The 20,091-nt window shown below is 44.8% G+C and overlaps 12 non-coding genes across 12 annotated transcripts; all 12 read left to right on the forward strand.

Moving 5' to 3' along the window:
• The first annotated feature begins 13,266 nt into the window (after window positions 1–13,266).
• trnap-ugg lies at window positions 13,267–13,338 on the forward strand. The gene has a single exon. It is a non-coding gene; the product is annotated as a tRNA-Pro (tRNA).
• Window positions 13,339–13,956: 618 nt separating this feature from the next.
• On the forward strand, window positions 13,957–14,028 carry trnap-agg. The gene has a single exon. It is a non-coding gene; the product is annotated as a tRNA-Pro (tRNA).
• A 263-nt stretch (window positions 14,029–14,291) lies between these two features.
• Window positions 14,292–14,363, forward strand: trnap-agg. The gene has a single exon. It is a non-coding gene; the product is annotated as a tRNA-Pro (tRNA).
• A 1,164-nt stretch (window positions 14,364–15,527) lies between these two features.
• On the forward strand, window positions 15,528–15,599 carry trnap-ugg. Its single transcript has one exon. It is a non-coding gene; the product is annotated as a tRNA-Pro (tRNA).
• Window positions 15,600–15,870: 271 nt separating this feature from the next.
• Window positions 15,871–15,943, forward strand: trnap-agg. Its single transcript has one exon. It is a non-coding gene; the product is annotated as a tRNA-Pro (tRNA).
• Window positions 15,944–16,559: 616 nt separating this feature from the next.
• trnap-ugg lies at window positions 16,560–16,631 on the forward strand. Its single transcript has one exon. It is a non-coding gene; the product is annotated as a tRNA-Pro (tRNA).
• A 271-nt stretch (window positions 16,632–16,902) lies between these two features.
• On the forward strand, window positions 16,903–16,975 carry trnap-agg. Its single transcript has one exon. It is a non-coding gene; the product is annotated as a tRNA-Pro (tRNA).
• Window positions 16,976–17,591: 616 nt separating this feature from the next.
• Window positions 17,592–17,663, forward strand: trnap-ugg. The gene has a single exon. It is a non-coding gene; the product is annotated as a tRNA-Pro (tRNA).
• Window positions 17,664–17,938: 275 nt separating this feature from the next.
• On the forward strand, window positions 17,939–18,010 carry trnap-ugg. The gene has a single exon. It is a non-coding gene; the product is annotated as a tRNA-Pro (tRNA).
• Window positions 18,011–18,634: 624 nt separating this feature from the next.
• trnap-agg lies at window positions 18,635–18,706 on the forward strand. Its single transcript has one exon. It is a non-coding gene; the product is annotated as a tRNA-Pro (tRNA).
• A 264-nt stretch (window positions 18,707–18,970) lies between these two features.
• trnap-ugg lies at window positions 18,971–19,042 on the forward strand. Its single transcript has one exon. It is a non-coding gene; the product is annotated as a tRNA-Pro (tRNA).
• A 614-nt stretch (window positions 19,043–19,656) lies between these two features.
• trnap-ugg lies at window positions 19,657–19,728 on the forward strand. The gene has a single exon. It is a non-coding gene; the product is annotated as a tRNA-Pro (tRNA).
• Window positions 19,729–20,091: the final 363 nt, after the last annotated feature.

Consider the following 20,091-nt stretch of genomic DNA (forward strand, 5'->3'; position numbering starts at 1 on the left):
GTGTCCTGCTGAGAACCATGGCCTCAGATTTAGAGGTGCTGGTCCTCATCCCAGCTGCTTCACACTCTGCGAACCGATCCAGTGAGTGCTGGATGTCACAGACCGATGATGCCAACAGGATCACATCATCTGCAAAAAGCAGCGATGAGATCCTCAGCACATTGAACTGCAAACCCTCCTACCCCCCGACTACGCATCGATATCCTGTCCATAAATATCACGAACAGGATTGGTGACAAAGCGCAGCCCTGGCGGAGGCCAACCCCCACTGGAAACGAGTCCGACTTACTGCCGAGAACACGAACACAGCTCTCGCTTTGCTTTCGCTGATAACACAATCCCTAATGTAACAGAGGATTGAAACTAAGCTCACAATTCAACACAGAAGAACACACATATGCAAACACACTGCAGATGCAAACTTTGCACTTTCCTTTGGGATGTCTCAGGCTATTCTGTGGACAACAAGCAGCTATCAGCTCGTTGGCTCAGTCCTCTGGTTTATTCTCTCTCTGCATTTCCCTTTTTCTATCTGTCTGTCATAGAAACTGATTCTATCTCATTCTCTCATTCACCAGACAAAATGTTCATGTCTGCGTTGATGTCTTTCTGAGTGAATAACAAAGAATAACACATCAACCAACAATAGAGCCCTCTCCACAGAGCAGATTAAACGTCTGTGTCATCGCAGCACAGCTCGGCTATTTTAACACTGAGAGCTGAAGTGAGTCCTCAACAAAGGTGTCTCTGAGTGTCATGGAGAACTTTACAAAAGGTATTTTTATAACCCTTTGGATCAAAACAGCCACTGAGCTTTTTGATATAATTCAGCAGAGTCATTCTGATGTCTGAGACAAGTGGAGGGAGTGGATCATATCTGTCTTTCTCTGTTGTGATGTTCTGGTGACAGATCACAGATTTGTTTCCACCCAAGTGACAAGCAAATATTAAAGAGAGATGTCATGTCACAAAAAGTGAAATGTGAATAGTTACATGCTCCTTATCTGGTTCAAATGAAACTTTATCAACATAACTACGGACCAAATATGCCAGGAGCACTAACACCTCATCTACCCAGGCTGCACAGTTAACTTGAAGCCTAAGAAGACACTTCACGTACTGTAGCAGTTATGCAGAAGTGTGTAAGAGTGTGGCCTGTGTATACAGCGGTAGCTATTGATTAAAATATCTGTTCCATCAGACGTACACGAGACGGATGACTGAAGAATATGCCTGAAATGTTGGGGACTGCCTCTACAGCCACGCTAGCATCTCTGTGAGGCTGGACTGGACACAGCTGTGCTTTGTGGTAAATGACAATAATTTTAAAGGGACTGTTTGTAACTTCTTACACGTATAAATCATTCCGGGTCAGTGTCCCATGTGCACTCGCGTGTGTCTACGCTGTTCAGATTCAGACTCCAACACAAACTACAGTGAAGCACCAAAACCTCTTGGTTGTATCTAGTGAAGCCCGTCTGTTAAACAGTGTTGGCCGCGGTCGAAGGACGCGGGGGAGACCGTAGCTTTGGTCTCCAGGGCCGGAGTCTCTGCTGTACTCTGCTCCTCTGCTCCTCTGCCTGCCTTCACTCACACACCGCGCTCGTTCTCGCTCTTTCGCTCCACTCTCACGTGCATGCGCGCACACTACACACTGCAGAAGAGTTAGTTTAGCTCTGAGAATATCTAGTGAATGTTCAGTGGACGTTTGTGCAGAAATAACTGCTGCAGCTCCTCCAGACCAACAGAGGTTTCCTGTGTCTTGTGAAGTGACGGGGCTCCGCAGAGAGAAACGTTATCGTCTCCAACCGAAACTCCGGCGTCTCCTCTGTTCCCTCCGGCCGCGGTCGGGAGGCTGAGGCAGGAAAAGCCAACACTAGGATCAGCATTGATTCATGGAGAGACCTTCGTCTGCTCAGCTAACATTACTGCCAAGCAGCTGAAATATAGAGTGATATTGTGCTTTTAGCTGATGTGTGTCGACTGTGTTGAGCGATGCTCGTTCATGTCTATTTAGAGCGAGCACAAGCGCGAGCAACAGCACGCTGACTTTCGTTGACTTAACAGCCACAGGTGTCGCTGTTAACAAGACATTTATGATTCTTACAAACAGTCCCTTTAACATGAAGACGTTTATATCTCTATTACGGCCTCAAAAGTGGACCATCTATTCTTAGCAGTTTTGCCGTATACATTTCATGACAAAGTCAGTAACAAATCAAATGTTACTTCCACAAATGATACACTACAGTCACATGCCCAGCAGACACCAGCTCTGGTCCTCAGAGCAGGCTAACAGAGCGCTAGAGAGCTTTCACCCCTCTAGTTCGGTTCATTTGGTCCGGACCAGAAAAAACAAAAAAAACAACCGGTTCCTGTTCACACTGACTTTTTACAAACAGTAAATGATTCGGGACTTATTTCTGTGGGATCGCTGTCACACACATTTTAATGAACTTAATGAACTGACAAAGTACACAGAGTCAGATAAAAGCACTGCAGGTGTAATAGCTTTTGACCTATTATTCAGGGGAATTACCCACTCTGATGTGCATAGCCTACATGTTTTCATTAATATGTTATATACATGGTCTTATACAGATCAGTTATAAGATTGCTTCCTGAACATATTTCATGATCAGCAGATGGATTTATTAGTTTAGCTTTTGAAATCATGCTAAAATCACATGTCTGCTATCATAAAGTCCTGTGGTTGGTTTGTTTGCTTTCACACCACAAACAATGATTGTATCGTGACTAGCGGTTTCCTGGATGAAAGCCTTGCGTTTGTTGGATCCATCCACTTCCCCTCACCTCCCATCTTTTTGCTCTTTACCAGTGGCAGCCGGTCACCAGATTTCACAATGGCGGCCGCGTCACAATCTTTCTCATTTTACAGCTAAACCTTGCACTACAAGATGATTCTGAAAACATTTGAGGAGAGAAATAGACATTACAGTAACAGAATATTAATTCATATTTGATCAACGCTGCGTAGTTTGACCGTTTGGTCGGAGTTCAGAATGATTGACAGCCGGCTCTCATAGACGGCAGCTGGACAGCAGACCTCAGATCAGCTCAGACTGCAGTGAAATGTTGCAGATGCCGTTAGGAGCACCGGAGGACACAGAGGTACAAGATTGTTTTCAGGTTACCTGTTTCATGTACTACAGTCACGATATAGGGACTGTTTTATAAAAATAACTTCTTTTAATCATATTTGCTCCAATCTCGCCTACTTCAGCTTAAAAGTACCAAACATAAAAGTACACATTATGCAGAATAATGTATATTATTGGATTATTCTTATTGATACATAAATGTGTTCATCACTTTAATGTTGCAGCTGGTAAAAGTGGAGCTCATTTTAATGACTTTATATACTGCTAGGTAGTTTAATCTAAAATAATACATAATATATTAGTTGATTATATTTTGTATTAATAATCTGAATCTGTAAAGTAACTAAAGTTATTAAATCAATGTAGTGGAGTAAAACGTACAATATTTTCCTCTGAGATGTAGTGGAGTAGAAGTAGAAAGTATCAGAACATGGAAATACTCAAGTTAAGTACAAGCACCTCAAAATTGTACTTAAGTTTAGTACTTGAGTAAATGTACTTAGTTACTTTCCACCACTGAGTACATGTCATACTGTTGGGTTTTTCTAAGCATTCTTTACTGCTCCTGTTGGAATAAAATAATTGTTGATTATTTAACTGAAAAGTTGTTTTTGATACCTTCACTTTTTTGCATTAAATCATACCGGGATGTTTGCTGAAATTGATTGGATGTGGCACAGCCCTACCTAGAAAAATTTCCACCAGCCGCCACTGCTCTTTACACTTCGTCACCACACTCCCGGCGCACTGTCTTGAAGCATTTACCGTTGCCGCAGATGGGTTTACATTATAGTTAATGGAACGCCTGGTGCGTTTCATACCATCACTAAAGGGAGCCTTGTGGGGCGGTATCGAACACAGATGGCTGTGACAAATCCTCGGTATTTGACACCCTGCGAATGAGAATGGGCTGTCCCTGCTGATGTCTCAGTGAATCAATCATCCTCATGTTTTATGATCTTTTCCCAGATAGTGAGCCTTTGAGGAAGTGCAGACCAGATTCTACAGCGCATGTGTTTTAGCCCAATGATATGAAGCAGTGACCTCTTCTTGGATTGGGTCTGCCTTTTCTAGGGTGTTATGGTATGCTGCAAGAAACATTTGATTTTTTCCCTGTGAATGCTCCATTGTGAACAACAAATCCGTGCTTTGGCTATTTGCCACAATCAATTTAGTCCTCCTGATTGCCTATCAGCCCCTCAACAAGCTCCCCTTCAAATCAAACACATTGTGACATGCGTCATTTGATACAGCCACTGATTTGGCTCAGTATGTGGCACAAAGCTCTGGATTATGTGGTGTTTTTACACTGGGATCACACAGTAATCAGTGTGTCCTCTACCAATGTCTGCTTTTAATAAAGTAAATATGAACTACATCGTGTTCTGGGCTACAGACTCTCCTCTTACCTATTAAAGACCTCATAAATATAGCCAGACTAGTCTGTTTGTGTATGTGTGTGTGTGTGTGTGTGTGTGAGTGTGTGTGTGTGTGTGTGTGTGTGTGTGTGTGTGTGTGTGTGCGTGCGTGCGTGCGTGCGTGCGTGCGTGCGTGCGTGCGTGCGTGCGAGTGAGAGAGTGTGAGAGTGAGAGTGATTGAGGCAGCCGAGCTCATCCAGAAGCGATCAGATTTCTATTCAATAAGTGTTATTGCTGTCTCTCCTCAATTCTGCTGTTTATTATGCTGTGGAAAGTGATGCTTTCCCTTTGGGAGGGAGAGGAAATTGTGTATAAATTGCACTTTCCTTTGGGATGGGTTAGAGCTGTGTGTGTATGAGACACATGTCAGCTTTCTCTTGCAAACCTCTCTCTTTCTACCTTTCTTTTTCTAGTCTTTTTTTCCCCTGAGTCTCACCCAGCGTCTTTCTGTATTTATGTCTGTGTGTGTCAGTGTGTGTCAGTGTGTCTCAGGGGTTGAGATTTGCTTGTCAAATCTTAAAGCAGCATCTGGCTGCTCTACAGTAACTCCCACCTAACACACACACACACGCACACACACACGCACACACACGCACACACACACACACACACACACACACACACACACACATACACACCTTTCTTTTTCTATTCCTTTTTTTCAGATTCAGGTTCCCAACCCAAGCAACAACACAGAAGGAGTAAACTGACTCAATGAAACTAAAACAGAATCATCATTGTAGTGCACACATTTAAAGGGACTGTTTGTAAGAATCAGAAATGTCTTGTTAACAGCGACACCTGTGGCCGTTAAGTCAACGAAAGTCAGCGTCCTGTTGCTCGCGCTTGTGCTCGCTCTAAATAGACATGAACGAGCATCGCTCAACACAGTCGACACACGTCAGCTAAAAGCACAATATCACTCTATATTTCAGCTGCTTGGCAGTAATGTTAGCTGAGCAGACGAAGGTCTCTCCATGAATCACTGCTGTTCCTAGTGTTGGCCTTTCCTGCCTCAGCCTCCCCAACGTCCACTGTACATTCACTAGATATTCTCAGAGCTAAACTAACTCTTCTGCAGTGTGGAGTGTGCGTGCATGCACGTGAAAGTGGAGCGAAAGAGCGAGAACAAGCGCGGTGTGTGAGTGAAGGCAAGCAGAGGAGCAGAGGAGCAGAGTACAGCAGAGACTCCGGTCCTGGAGGCCAAAGCTACGGTCTCCCCCACGTCCTCCGACCGCGGCCAACACTGTTTAACAGACGGGCTTCACTAGATACAACCAAGAGGTTTTGGTGCTTCACTGTAGTTTGTGTTGGAGTCTGAGTCTGAACAGCGTAGCCACACGCGAGCGCGCATGGGACACCGACCCGCAATGATTTATATGTGTAAGAAGTTACACACAGTCCCTTTAAAGAGCAAATCTTTCTCAAGAAATACAACACAGATGTTGTTGGACCTTTTTAGAGATTTGGTTGGAAGCTCAACTTGCTGTCAAACACAGTACCAAATATTTACCAGTTGTAGTTACAGGTAACCACCCAATAATATACTACTATGTACCATGTATTTACTTTGTAATTACTTGGTAATTAGGGGACTGTAAAAGGAAGGGTTACCTTTTGGGGGCCCTAGAATCCAGAGGTCCCAATGCTTGTTCTTGTACTTACAGGCAACCCCCAGGCTAGTTTTGATGTGCATCTGGACTACACAAACGTCCTCGCCTATCAGGTTGATGACATCACCATGGGGCAGGGAACCTTGATGTTTATTCATTTAGTTTTTTTTAAAATCCAGTACCACAAGAGGGTCAAAGAAATCCTTTTGCTTTCATTGAAAAGTACCTCATGTCAAATGCACCTCAAGGAAACATGTCTCTGCAGCCATCAAGATGGCTAAATCCTTGTTTTCTTAAAGACCAGTGTGTCACAGTTAGGGTCATCTATTGGCAGTTAATTTGCGTTAATACGTATGCTTTTTTTAGTGTATAATCACCAGAAAATAAGAATCATTGTGTTTTTGTTCTACATAGGGAGCCAACATGTTCTTATACCAACTCGTCATATAGTGACGCTCTGTCAGGCTCCATGGCATCACATCACTTTTCGGTCGCAGTCAACATGTGCGTAATGTTGAGAATTAAACTCCTGCATATCCTTACTGAGCCCCTCCCTTCTCTCACACAAACATTTATTCATTCAAAGCCTATCGCTCCTTTACGCAGCATAGGCCGTTGACCACAGTCCGCCAGAGTCTTCTGTCCTGGGCGTTCCTCTCCAGTTGTTTCCATGTCAGCCCGCTCTGTTTGATGTCCTTGTCAACGTCCCTGCGCCAGGTGTTCTTGGACCGGCCTCTCCTTCTTTTGCCTTGTGGATTCCAAGGGCCTGCCTGGTGATGCTGGTACTCAGTTTCCGGAGTGTGTGGCCAATCCATCCCCATCTCCTTCTCCTGATCTCTTCTTCCACAGGTTTCTGACCTGTTCTCTGCCAGAGATCATTGTTGCTGTTGATATCTGGCCAGTGGATGTTAAAGATCCGCCTCAGGCAGGTGTTTATGAATGTTTGTACTTTTGTTATCGTGGACTTGGTTGTCCTCCACGTCTCTGAACCATAGAGGAGTATTGGTTTGATGTTAGAGTTGACGAGTCTGAACTTTGTCCACCGGCTGATTTCTTCGGAGCTCCAGATGTTCTTAAGTCGTATGAATGAAGCCCTTGCCTTGCCGATTCTGGCTCTGACATCTGCATCCGTTCCACCCTGCTTATCGATGACACTGCCGAGGTATGGAAAGGCTTCTACTTCTTCAAGTGCTGTTCCCTCCAAGGTCACTGAGTCTTCGCTGGTTGTGTTGACCTTGAGGACTTTACTTTTCCCTTTTTGGATGTTGAGGCCTATTTGTGATGATGTGTCTGCCAGTATTCTTGTCTTTTCTTGCATCTGTTGTCGACTGTGAGACAGCAAAACCAGGTCATCAGCAAAGTCTAAGTTGTCTAGCTGTGTTGTGAGTGTCCACTGGATCCCGTTTCTCCTCTGTGCTTTTGTGGTCTTCATTATCCAATCGATAGTCAGGAGGAACACAAACATACGTCCATGTTATTGTCTTATAACACCCAGTCTTCTAGTTGTGTCTTTATTGAATTGATTTGTAAAAAACAAAAAAAGAAAGGAAAATATATTAATCAGCATACTCTATTGTCTCATGTATATCATATTTAAGACATTGTGTATTTTTGTGAACTATATATTTAAATTTAAATATGTGTATATTACTACTACTATAATATTACATATTTTCATGAATGGTGTTTTTTTTGTTATTGTTATAGTTATTATTATTTCAATGAGTTCAAAATTGAACTCCAATCCCCACAAAGCGGTTCATTGAAGAAACCTTTTTGAGGGGTACCTTTTTGAATTGAAAACCTTCCTCCACATTGACAATGAGGAACCCCAAAAGGTCCCTTGTGGTGCTTCTACCTCTAAGAGTGTACGGATGACATCATGTTTCATGAATGAACTTACTCAGTATGTCTGTAGGGATAGGGTGACAGGTGACTGGTCTGTGTCAGTAAATGTGAAATAAAATATTTATCAATACATAGGAATGGGAGGCACAAATTAGATAGAATTTGTGTTGGCTGGTTTGTTCTTATCATGGCTTGATTTCGAGTTTCTGCCACATTGCAAATCTAATAGTCACTAATAGGGGTTAACTAGTCTTGTTTTCCTTTGGCACACTCACTCCTGGCATCCCGCTTCTGAACATTTGCCAGACCCATCGAGTTTTAATATTAAATTTGAATATTGTAGTTCCTTGGTTTGCTTTAAGCAGCATGCTCACAGTTATTACAATTTAAATTGACCATTACTGTTGACAGCAGGAGCCTTAAAAACATGAGCGACAACCAGATGGCTGTGATCCTGATAAAAAGTCCTATGTCAATGGAGAGGATAGGAAACAAGTCTGGCAGATAAACAACACACACAGAGAGACAGACAATCTGATGACCTGACCATCTGAAATACTAATGAGACACAACATAGCGGTATTGTCTATTATTTGGACTCAGAGCTCTGATGACAAGGGAAAACATGGCACACCATATTGAATAGATTATTTTCTTTTGTTTGTGTGCGTGGTGCATTTGTGCAGCTATGTGTTTATTTTTCATTAAATAAATTGAAAAGGAAGAGACGGCTTGTAAGAAAAAAAGTGATACAAGACAGGTATTGTGTGTGTGTGTGTGTTCAGTAAATTACTTTCCAATAATACAGATAACAGAGAAAATTAGTTCAGCCAACCGGTGATTTGTGTCCTTTAAAGGGAATCTACGTGTGCGCGTATGAGAGATTTTGTGCTTAGTGCTCAGCATGCTGAGGGGATGTTCCAAGTGGTCACTGCTGACTTGATGTCTTTATTTGTAATGTCTTGTAATGTTATATATTTTTGCAGCATTGCCTAGAGTTGCAATCAACCATTAACATACACTTGTAAGGAATATATTATGTCAGTATTGAAATTATAATTACTTGCAGCTGATTTTCTGTAACAAAGGTTGCAATATTGTAACCCTAGCACAGGCCCTCTACTGGACTCTATCGCTAATACTCTCCTCCAATCACGAGTATGCATTCAGCCACTGAAAATTTGAATAAGCGTAGTCGGCCAATAAGGACGTGCCTACACGAATACATGTTAACTCCACAGTATATAAGGCAGCACACATTGCTGTCCGCTATCCTACACCCTCTTCAGCAAGCCGCGCAGGAGCAACAGGGCCCCCTTGAGAGGGCTCTTCCTGTGCTAACAGAACTAGGGTTCCAATACCATAACCTTTGTTCCAACTCACACAGGCTCCACCCTCTACTGGACTCTATGGGTACAGTGGGTGGAGCCCAGAAGACTAGGGGGCCCCAGCCAACCTAGATAGCACGCAACAGAACTGGGTAAAGCCATAGCCTAAACCTGCAGGGACCAAAAAGACAAACAGTACATTCCTCGGGTCATCAAGGAGCCCAGGAACATGTAGGTGTATCATGCCAAGAGGGGGGGTCAGGTACAAAACAACTGACACAGACCCCACCCTTTTCACCAGTCTTTTGTTGTTCCAGCGAGCACAGACACTGAAAAGGAGCCCGACATGTCCAAGAGATAGATATTGAGAACCGTAAGGACGGATGAAGCACACAAACAGCTGTTCAATGTGCCTGACGGGGGCCGTGTGTTCATGTGAATGCACAAACTGGGCAAAGCAGATGGAACTTTGCCTCCCTGTCCCCCACATTGGGTGGAAGATAAAAAGCATCCAGCTGTATAACCCTCAACAAGAAAGAACTCCTTACATTTTTGGGATCAAAGGAGGGGTTTGGTCTGAGGGTAGTTCCACTGTGGTCACCACAAAGCAGCAAGCAAGCCATCGACAGTGTGGTTAGTTCACAGACTCGCTTAGCTGAGGTCAGTGCAAGCTGCAAAGTTGTCTTGAATGACATTGCCATCAGAGAGGAACACTCCAGAGGCTAAAAGGGACCCCTCACCAATGCCTCGAGCACCAATGGCAGTTCCCACTGCAGAGAGTGGGCATGCATCACCGGGCGTTGCCCCCCGACCCACTGCAAGAACCATTTGACGAGAGGGTAGCCAAAGACTGGTTTGTCGTCAAAACCCTTATGGCAGGAAGAAATGGCTGCTGCATACACTTTGACAGTGGCATGAGACAGCCCTCTATCCATCAAACACAGCAAAAAAGGAGAGAATACAACCGAATGCACGGGACAGGGGATCTAGCCTCATTTTCTCACACCAGTGTTGGAAACCTGACTACTTTGCCCTCTAAAAGGCAGTGGTGGATCCCGCTCTTGCCGCTTGGATGGTCTGCACAACCTTTACAGACAGTGAGCCTTTCCCTCTAAATCCTGGAGAGGATGGCCCAGAGTGGGCAGCATGCCCATTGCACCCGCCTCCTAAGACAGAGCCCACTACAATTGTGGAATGGTCCAGGGCTGGGCCGCCATCATCTGGGTCATTTCTGTATACCACGGCGCCGGGCAGCAACCTGGGGCTACCAGAATGACAGACAACTTCTCCTGCTTCATTCTCTCCAATAGCAGAGGGATGAAATGCATAAAGCAGCTTTTCTGGCCATAGCACATGTGCAAACACATTAACCAGCCATCAGAACCTCACACCCAGAAAAAAGACAACAGCCTCAATGCAGGGAATGAACACCTGCAAAAGCCCCTCAAAGACCTGCATGCTGCCTAACAGCACAAAGGACATTTAGAGTGCATGACCGGAGAGACTTTAAGACAAAAGCTGCAGCAAGCCAAACTGCTCAGATGTGAGGTTGACCAGGAATTCAAAGACAATAATTCCATGATAACCACTTTGCAAAACCAGCTTTCAGGTGCCACAAAACAGGCAGCTGACCTTAAACAAGAGACTAAAAAACAAATTAAAGACTTTGAAAAGAAACACCAAACAGCAGAGACCAGCCGCCTACCTGTAACCAGCTGCATCATACCTGGGTAGACCATAGCCAGAGAGAGAAACAGCTTCTTTAAATTTTTCTCTTTTTTTTCTTTTTATGATTCTCGCTTTGGGTATGGAAATTGAATTGAAGTCGCAGATCTAAGCAGGATTTGGTCGGGCAGACATCATAAAATTTGTCTTTTGAATTGCTCGTTGGTCTAGGGGTATGATTCTTGCTTTGGGTGCGAGAGGTCCCGGGTCCAAATCCTGGATGAGTCCAAGAGCTTCAGTTTTGTCTTTGGTGCTGGACGATCCTGCACTTTTTGCCAAGCCATGCCTATCGAAGACAGATGCCAAATAATGGTAATGTATTGAATTCGCAGAACTAAGCAGGATTTGGTCGGGCGGACATCAAACAATTGGTCTTTTGCATGGCTCGTTGGTCTAAGGGTATGATCCTTCCCTTAGATACCATCCTCTTTGGTGCAGGGCAATCCTTCACTTTTTGCCAAGCCATGCCTATCGAAGACAGATGCCAAATAATGTGTCTGCGTATGTGTTGAATACGCAGACATAAGCAGGATTTGGTCGGGCTGACATCAAACAATTTGTCTTTCGCATCGCTCGTTGGTCTAGGGGTATAATTCTTGCTCCGGGTGCGAGAGGTCCTGGGTTAAAATCCCGGACGAGCCCAAGAGCTTCAGTTCTGTGGTAGAGACAGCTTGCTTTAGTGACTGAAAAATAAATTTGCGTCTTGCAATTTGGACAATGCAGTGCCTTGCCATTACCAATGCGTTCGTTCTAGCAAACATTGAGTCACGTTCGTCTTTGGTGCAGGACAATCCTGCACTTTTGCCAAGCCTTGCCTATCGAAGACAGATGCCAAATGAAGGAAATTGTATTGAAGTCGCAGACATATGCAGGATTTGGTCGGGCGGACATCAAACAAATGATCTTTTGCATGGCTCGTTGGAGCTTCAGTCCGATGATAGAGACAGCCTGCTTTCGTGACTGAAAAAGAAATGTCCAATTTGGACAACGCAGTGCCTTGCCTTTCACATAGTGTACATTGTTGCAACAATTGGGTCACGTTCGTCTTTGGTACAGGACAATCCTTCACTTTTTGCCAAACCATGCCTATCGAAGACAAAGAGCATAAGGGAAATCATATTGAAGTCGCAGACATAATCAGGATTTGGTCGGGCGGATATCAGATGATTGTTTTTGTGCATGGCTCGTTGGTCTAGGGGTATGATTCTCGCTTTGGGTGCGAAGGGTCCCGGGTTAAAATCCCGGAGGAGCCCAAGAGATTAAGTCCGGTAGTAGAGTCAGCTAGCTTTAGTGACTGAAAAAGAAATGTGCGTCTTGCGATTTGGACAATGCAGTGCCTTGCCATTACCATTGTGTTCGTTCTAGCAAAAATTGAGTCTCGTTCGTCTTTGGTGCAGGACAATCAATCCTGCACTTTTTGCCAAGCCTTGCCATCGAAGACAGATGCCAAATAATGGTAATATATTGAATTCGCAGACATAAGCAGGATTTGGTGGGACGGACATCAAAAATTGGTCTTTTGCATGGCTCGCTGGTCTAGGGGTATGATTCTCGCTTAGGCAGTGAGAGGTCCCGGCTTCAAATCCCGGACGAGCCCAAGAGCTTTGGTCAAATGGTAGAGACGGCTTGCTTTACTGACTGAAAAATAAATATGCGTCTTGCAATTTGGACAAAGCAGTGCGTTGCCGTTAACATTGTGTGCGTTCTTGCAAAAATCGAGTCACGTTCGTCTTTGGTGCTGGATGATCCTGCACTTTTTGCCAAGCCTTGCCTATCGAAGACAGATGACAAATAAAGTAAATTGTATTGATGTCTCAGAACTAAGCAGGATTTGGTGGGGCGGATATCAGATAATTGGTCTTTTGCATGGCTCGTTGGTCTAGGGGTACTGTTCTCGCTTTAGATGCGAGAGGTCGTGGGTTCAAATCCCGTACGAGACCAAGAGCTTCAGTTATGTGGTAGAGACAGCTTGCTTTAGTGACTGAAAAAGCATTGTGCGTCTTACAAATTTGACAATGAAGTGCTTTGCCTTTAACATTTTGTGGGTTCTTGCAAAAATTGAGTCACATTCGTCTTTGGTGCTGGACAATCCTGTACGTTTTGCCAAGCCATGCCTATCAAATACACATGCCAAATAATGGAAATTGTATTGAAGTCGCAGACATAAGCAGGATTTGGTCGGGCGGATATCAGATGACTGTTTTTTTTGCATGGCTTGTTGGTCTAGGGGTATGATTCTCGCTTTGGGTGCGAGAGGTCCTGGGTTCAAATCCCGGACGAGCCTAAGAGCTTCAGTCCAGTAGTAGAGTCAGCTTGCTTTAGTGACTGAAAAAGAAATTTGCGTCTTGCAATTTGGACAATGCAGTGCCTTGCCATTACCAATGTGTTCTTTCTAGCAAAAATCGAGTCACGTTCGTCTTTGGTGCTGGATGATCCTGCACTTTTTGCCAAGCCTTGCCTATCGAAGACAGATGCCAAATAAAGGAAATTGTATTGATGTCTCAGAACTAAGCAGGATTTGGTCGGGCTGACATCAAACAATTGGTCTTTTGCATGGCTCGTTGGTCAAGGGGTATGATTCTCGCTTGGGTTGGGAGAGGTCCAGGGTTCAAATCCCGGACGAGCCCAAGAGCTTCAGTTCTGTGGTAGAGACAGCTTGCTTTAGTGACTGAAAAAGCATTGTGCGTCTTACAAATTTGACAATGAAGTGCCTTGCCTTTACCATTGCTTGCGTTCTTGCAAAAATTGAGTCACGTTCGTCTTTGGTGAAGGACAATCAATCCTGCACTTTTTGCCAAGCCTTGCCTATCGAAGACAGATGCCAAATAAAGGAAATTGTATTTAATTCGCAGACATATGCAGGATTTGGTCGGGCGGACATCAAACAATTGGTCTTTTGCATGGCTCGTTGGTCTAGGGGTATGATTCTCGCTTAGGGTGCGAGAGGTGCCGGGTTCAAATCCCGGACTAGCCCAAGAGCTTCAGTCCGATGGTAAAGACAGCCTGCTCTCGTGACTGAAAAAGAAATGTCCAATTTGGACAGTGCAGTGCCTTACCTTTCACATAATGTACATTGTTGCAAAAATTGGGTCACGTTCGTCTTTGGTGCAGGACAATCCTGCACTTTTTGCCAAGCCTTGCCTATCAAAGACAGATGCCATATATTGGTAATTTATTGAATTCGCAGACATAAGCAGGATTTGTTCGGGCGGACATCAAAGAAGTGATCTTTGGCACGGCTCGTTGGTCTAGGGGTATGATTCTCGCTTAGGGTGCGAGAGGTCCCGGGTTCAAATCCCGGACGAGCCCAAGAGCTTCAGTCGGATGGTAGAGACAGCCTGCTTTCGTAACGTAAAAGAAATGTCCAGTTTGGACAATGCAGTGCCTTGCCTTTCAGATAGTGTACGTTCTTGCAAAAATTGGTTCACGTTCCATTTTGGTGCAGGACAATCTTTCACTTTTTGCCAAGCCATGCCTATTGAAGAAAGATGCCAAATAATGGTAATGTGTTGAATACGCAGACATAAGCAGGATTTGGTCGGGCTGACATCAAACAATTGGTCTTTTGCATGGCTCGTTGGTCTAGGGCAGTGGTCTCAAACTCAATTTACCTGGGGGCCGCTGGAGGCAGAGTCTGGGTGAGGCTGGGCCACATCAGGTATTCCACAAAAAAAGCTTTGTTAAAAACAAAACAATCTTCTCAAACGTCATTATTAACAGTTCTTTAACTTGAATGGGTTCTTCTGAACATGAACGGTTCTTCTGAACATGAACTGTCCTGAACATGAATGGAACATTGAAGAACATGAACGGTTCTTCTGAACATGGCCTCTTTTGCGTCTCCCACTTTTCCTGAAATTGTCTGTCAGATGGTAGAGACAGTTTGCTTTAGTGACTGAAAAAGAAATGTGTGTCTTGCAATTTGGTCACTGCAGTGCCTTGCCTTTAACATTGTGTGCGTTCTTGCAAAAATTTAGTCACGTTCGTCTTTGGTGCTGGACGATCCTGCACTTTTTGCCAAGCCTTGCCTATCGAATACACATGCCAAATAATGGAAATTGTATTGAAGTCGCAGACATAAGTTGGATTTGGTCGGGCGGATATCAGATGATTGGCCTTTTGCCTGGCTCGTTGGTCTAGGGGTATGATTCTTGCTTCGTGTGCGAGAGGTCCAGAGTTTAAATCCCGGACGAGCCCAAGAGCTTCAGGCTGGTGGATTGACAGTTTGCTTTAGTGACTGAAAAAGAAATGTGTGTCTTGCAATTTGGTCACTGCAGTGCCTTGCCTTTAACATTGTGCGCGTTCGTGCAAAAATTGAGTCGTGTTCGTCTTTGGTGCAGGACAATCAATCCTGCACTTTTTGCCAAGCCTTGCCTATTGAAGACAGATGCACAATATAAGGGAAATTGTATTGAATTCGCAGACATAAGCAGGATTTGGTCCGGTGGATATCAGATGATTAGTGTTTTGCCTGGCTCGTTGGTCTAGGGGTATGATTCTCGCTTTGGGTGCGAGAGGTCCCGGGTTCAAATCCCGGACGAGCCCAAGAGCTTCAGTCAGATGGTAGAGACAGTTTGCTTTAGTGACTGAAAAAGAAACGTGCGTCTTGCAATTTGGTCACTGCAGTGCCTTGCGATTACCAATGTGTGCGTTCGTGCAAAAAGTGAGTCGCGTTCGTCTTTGGTGCTGGACGATCCTGCACTTTTTGCCAAGCCTTGCCTATCGAAGACAGATGCAAAATAAAGGAAATTGTATTGATGTCTCAGAACTAAGCAGGATTTGGTCAGGCGGATATCAGATGATTGGTCTTTTGCCTGGCTCGTTGGTCTAGGGGTATGATTCTCGCTTAGGGTGCGAGAGGTCCCGGGTTTAAATCCCGGACGAGCACAAGAGCTTCAGTCAGATGGTAGAGACAGTTTGCTTTAGTGACTGAAAAAGAAATGTGCGTCTTGCAATTTGGTCACTGCAGTGCCTTGCCTTTAACATTGTGTGCGTTTTTGCAAAAATGTAGTCACGTTCGTCTTTGGTGCTGGACGATCCTGCACTTTTTGCCAAGCCTTGCCTATCGAATACACATGCCAAATAATGGAAATTGTATTGAAGTCGCAGACATAAGTAGGATTTGGTCGGGCGGATATCAGATGATTGGCCTTTTGCCTGGCTCGTTGGTCTAGGGGTATGATTCTTGCTTAGGGTGCGAGAGGTCCAGGGTTTAAATCCCGGACGAGCCCAAGAGCTTCAGGCTGGTGGATTGACAGTTTGCTTTAGTGACTGAAAAAGAAACGTGTGTCTTGCAATTTGGTCACTGCAGTGCCTTGCCTTTAACATTGTGTGCGTTCGTGCAAAAATTGAGTCGTGTTCGTCTTTGGTGCAGGACAATCAATCCTGCACTTTTTGCCAAGCCTTGCCTATTGAAGACAAATGCAAAATAAAGGAAATTGTATTGAATTCGCAGACATAAGCAGGATTTGGTCCGGTGGATATCAGATGATTAGTCTTTTGCCTGGCTCGTTGGTCTAGGGGTATGATTCTCGCTTTGGGTGCGAGAGGTCCCGGGTTCAAATCCCGGACGAGCCCAAGAGCTTCAGTCAGATGGTAGTGACAGCTGACTTTAGTGACAGAAAAAGAAATGTGTGTCTTGCAATTTGGACAATGCAGTTCCTTGCGATTACCAATGTGTGCGTTCGTGCAAAAAGTGAGTCGCGTTCGTCTTTGGTGCTGGACGATCCTGCACTTTTTGCCAAGCCTTGCCTATCGAAGACAGATGCAAAATAAAGGAAATTGTATTGATGTCTCAGAACTAAGCAGGATTTGGTCGGGCGGATATCAGATGATTGGTCTTTTGCCTGGCTCGTTGGTCTAGGGGTATGATTCTCGCTTAGGGTGCGAGAGGTCCCGGGTTTAAATCCCGGACGAGCACAAGAGCTTCAGTCAGATGGTAGAGACAGTTTGCTTTAGTGACTGAAAAAGAAATGTGCGTCTTGCAATTTGGTCACTGCAGTGCCTTGCCTTTAACATTGTGTGCGTTTTTGCAAAAATGTAGTCACGTTCGTCTTTGGTGCTGGACGATCCTGCACTTTTTGCCAAGCCTTGCCTATCGAATACACATGCCAAATAATGGAAATTGTATTGAAGTCGCAGACATAAGTAGGATTTGGTCGGGCGGATATCAGATGATTGGCCTTTTGCCTGGCTCGTTGGTCTAGGGGTATGATTCTTGCTTAGGGTGCGAGAGGTCCAGGGTTTAAATCCCGGACGAGCCCAAGAGCTTCAGGCTGGTGGATTGACAGTTTGCTTTAGTGACTGAAAAAGAAACGTGTGTCTTGCAATTTGGTCACTGCAGTGCCTTGCCTTTAACATTGTGTGCGTTCGTGCAAAAATTGAGTCGTGTTCGTCTTTGGTGCAGGACAATCAATCCTGCACTTTTTGCCAAGCCTTGCCTATTGAAGACAAATGCAAAATAAAGGAAATTGTATTGAATTCGCAGACATAAGCAGGATTTGGTCCGGTGGATATCAGATGATTAGTCTTTTGCCTGGCTCGTTGGTCTAGGGGTATGATTCTTGCTTTGGGTGCGAGAGGTCCCGGGTTCAAATCCCGGACGAGCCCAAGAGCTTCAGTCAGATGGTAGAGACAGTTTGCTCTAGTGACTGAAAAAGAAACGTGCGTCTTGCAATTTGGTCACTGCAGTGCCTTGCCTTTAACATTGTGTGCGTTCGTGCAAAAATTGAGTCGCGTTCGTCTTTGATGCAGGACAATCAATCCTGCACTTTTTGCCAAGCCTTGCCTATTGAAGACAGATGCAAAATAAAGGAAATTGTATTGAATTCGCAGACATAAGCAGGATTTCGTCGGGCGGATATCAGATGATTAGTCTTTTGCCTGGCTCGTTGGTCTAGGGGTATGATTCTCGCCTTGGGTGCGAGAGGTCCCGGGTTCAAATCCCGGATGAGCCCAAGAGCTTCAGGCTGGTGGTAGTGACAGCTGACTTTAGTGACAGAAAAAGAAATGTGTGTCTTGCAATTTGGACAATGCAGTTCCTTGCGATTACCAATGTGTGCGTTCGTGCAAAAAGTGAGTAGCGTTCGTGCATAAAGTGAGTCGCGTTTGTCTTTGGTGCTGGACGATCCTGCACTTTTTGCCAAGCCTTGCCTATCGAAGACATGCAAAATAAAGGAAATTGTATTGCTGTCTCAGAACTAAGCAGGATTTGGTCGGGCGGATATCAGATGATTGGTCTTTTGCCTGGCTCGTTGGTCTAGCTTAGGGTGCGAGAGGTCCCGGGTTCAAATCCCGGACGAGCCCAAGAGCTTCAGTCAGATGGTAGAGACAGTTTGCTTTAGTGACTGAAAAAGAAATGTGCGTCTTGCAATTTGGTCACTGCAGTGCCTTGCCTTTAACATTGTGTGCGTTCTTGCAAAAATTGAGTCGCGTTCGTCTTTGATGCAGGACAATCAATCCTGCACTTTTTGCCAAGCCTTGCCTATTGAAGACAGATGCAAAATAAAGGAAATTGTATTGATGTCTCAGAACTAAGCAGGATTTGGTCGGGCGGATATCAGATGATTGGTCTTTTGCCTGGCTCGTTGGTCTAGGAGTATGATTCTCGCTTAGGGTGCGAGAGGTCCCGGGTTCAAATCCCGGACGAGCCCAAGATCTTCAGGCTGGTGGAAAAGACAGCCTGCTTTCGTGACTGACAAAGAAATGTCCGATTTGGACAATGCAGTGCCTTACCTTTCACATAGTGTACGTTGTTGCAAAAATTGGGTCACGTTTGGCTTTGGTGGAGGAGATTCCTTCACTTTTTGCCAAGCCATGCCTATCGAAGACACATGCCAAATAATGGAAATTGTATTGAAGTCGCACACCTAAGGAGGATTTGGTCGAGCGGACATCGAACACTCAGCATTTTGCATGGCTCGTTGGTCTAGGGGTATGATTCTCGCTTTGGGTGTGAGAGGTCCCGGGTTCAAATCCCGGACGAGCCCAAGAGCTTCAGATCTGTGGTAGAGTCAGCTTGCTCTAGTGACTGGAAAAGAAATGTGTGTCTTGCAATTTGGACAATGCATTGCTTTGCGATTACCAATGTGTGCGTCCTTGCATAAATTGAGTCGCGTTCGTTTTTGATGCAGGACGGTCCTGCACTTTTTGCCAAGCTTTGCCTATCGAAGACAGATGCCAAATAAAGGAAATTGTATTGATGTCTCAGAACTAAGCAGGATTTGGTCAGGCGGATATCAGATAATTTGTCTTTTGCCTGGGTCGTTGGTCTAGGGGTATGATTGTCGCTTAGGGTGTGAGAGGTCCCGGGTTCAAATCCCGGACGAGCCCAAGAGCTTCAGGCAGATGGTAGAGACAGTTTGCTTTAGTGACTGAAAAAGAAATGTGCGTCTTGCAATTTGGTCACTGCAGTGCCTTGCCTTTAACATTGTGTGCGTTCTTGCAAAAATTTAGTCACGTTCGTCTTTGGTGCAGGACAATCCTGTACGTTTTGCCAAGCCATGTCTATCGAATACACATGCCAAATAATGGAAATTGTATTGAAGTCGCACACCTAAGGAGGATTTGGTCGAACGGACATCGAACACTCAGCATTTTGCATGGCTCGTTGGTCTAGGGGTATGATTCTCTCTTTGGGTGCGAGAGGTCCCGGGTTCAAATCCCGGACGAGCCCAAGAGCTTCAGTCGGATGGTAGAGACAGCCTGCTTTCGTAACGTAAAAGAAATGTCCAGTTTGGACAATGCAGTGCCTTGCCTTTCACATAATGTATGTTCTTGCAAAAATTGGTTCACGTTCCATTTTGGTGCAGGACAATCTTTCACTTTTTGCCAAGCCATGCCTATTGAAGAAAGATGCCAAATAATGGTAATGTGTTGAATACGCAGACATAAGCAGGATTTGGTCGGGCTGACATCAAACAATTGGTCTTTTGCATGGCTCGTTGGTCTAGGGCAGTGGTCTCAAACTCAATTTACCTGGGGGCCGCTGGAGGCGGAGTCTGGGTGAGGCTGGGCCGCATCAGGTATTCCACAAAAA

The sequence above is a fragment of the Sebastes umbrosus genome, chromosome 9 (genome assembly GCF_015220745.1).
Source record: "Sebastes umbrosus isolate fSebUmb1 chromosome 9, fSebUmb1.pri, whole genome shotgun sequence".
Classification (NCBI taxonomy): domain Eukaryota; kingdom Metazoa; phylum Chordata; class Actinopteri; order Perciformes; family Sebastidae; genus Sebastes; species Sebastes umbrosus.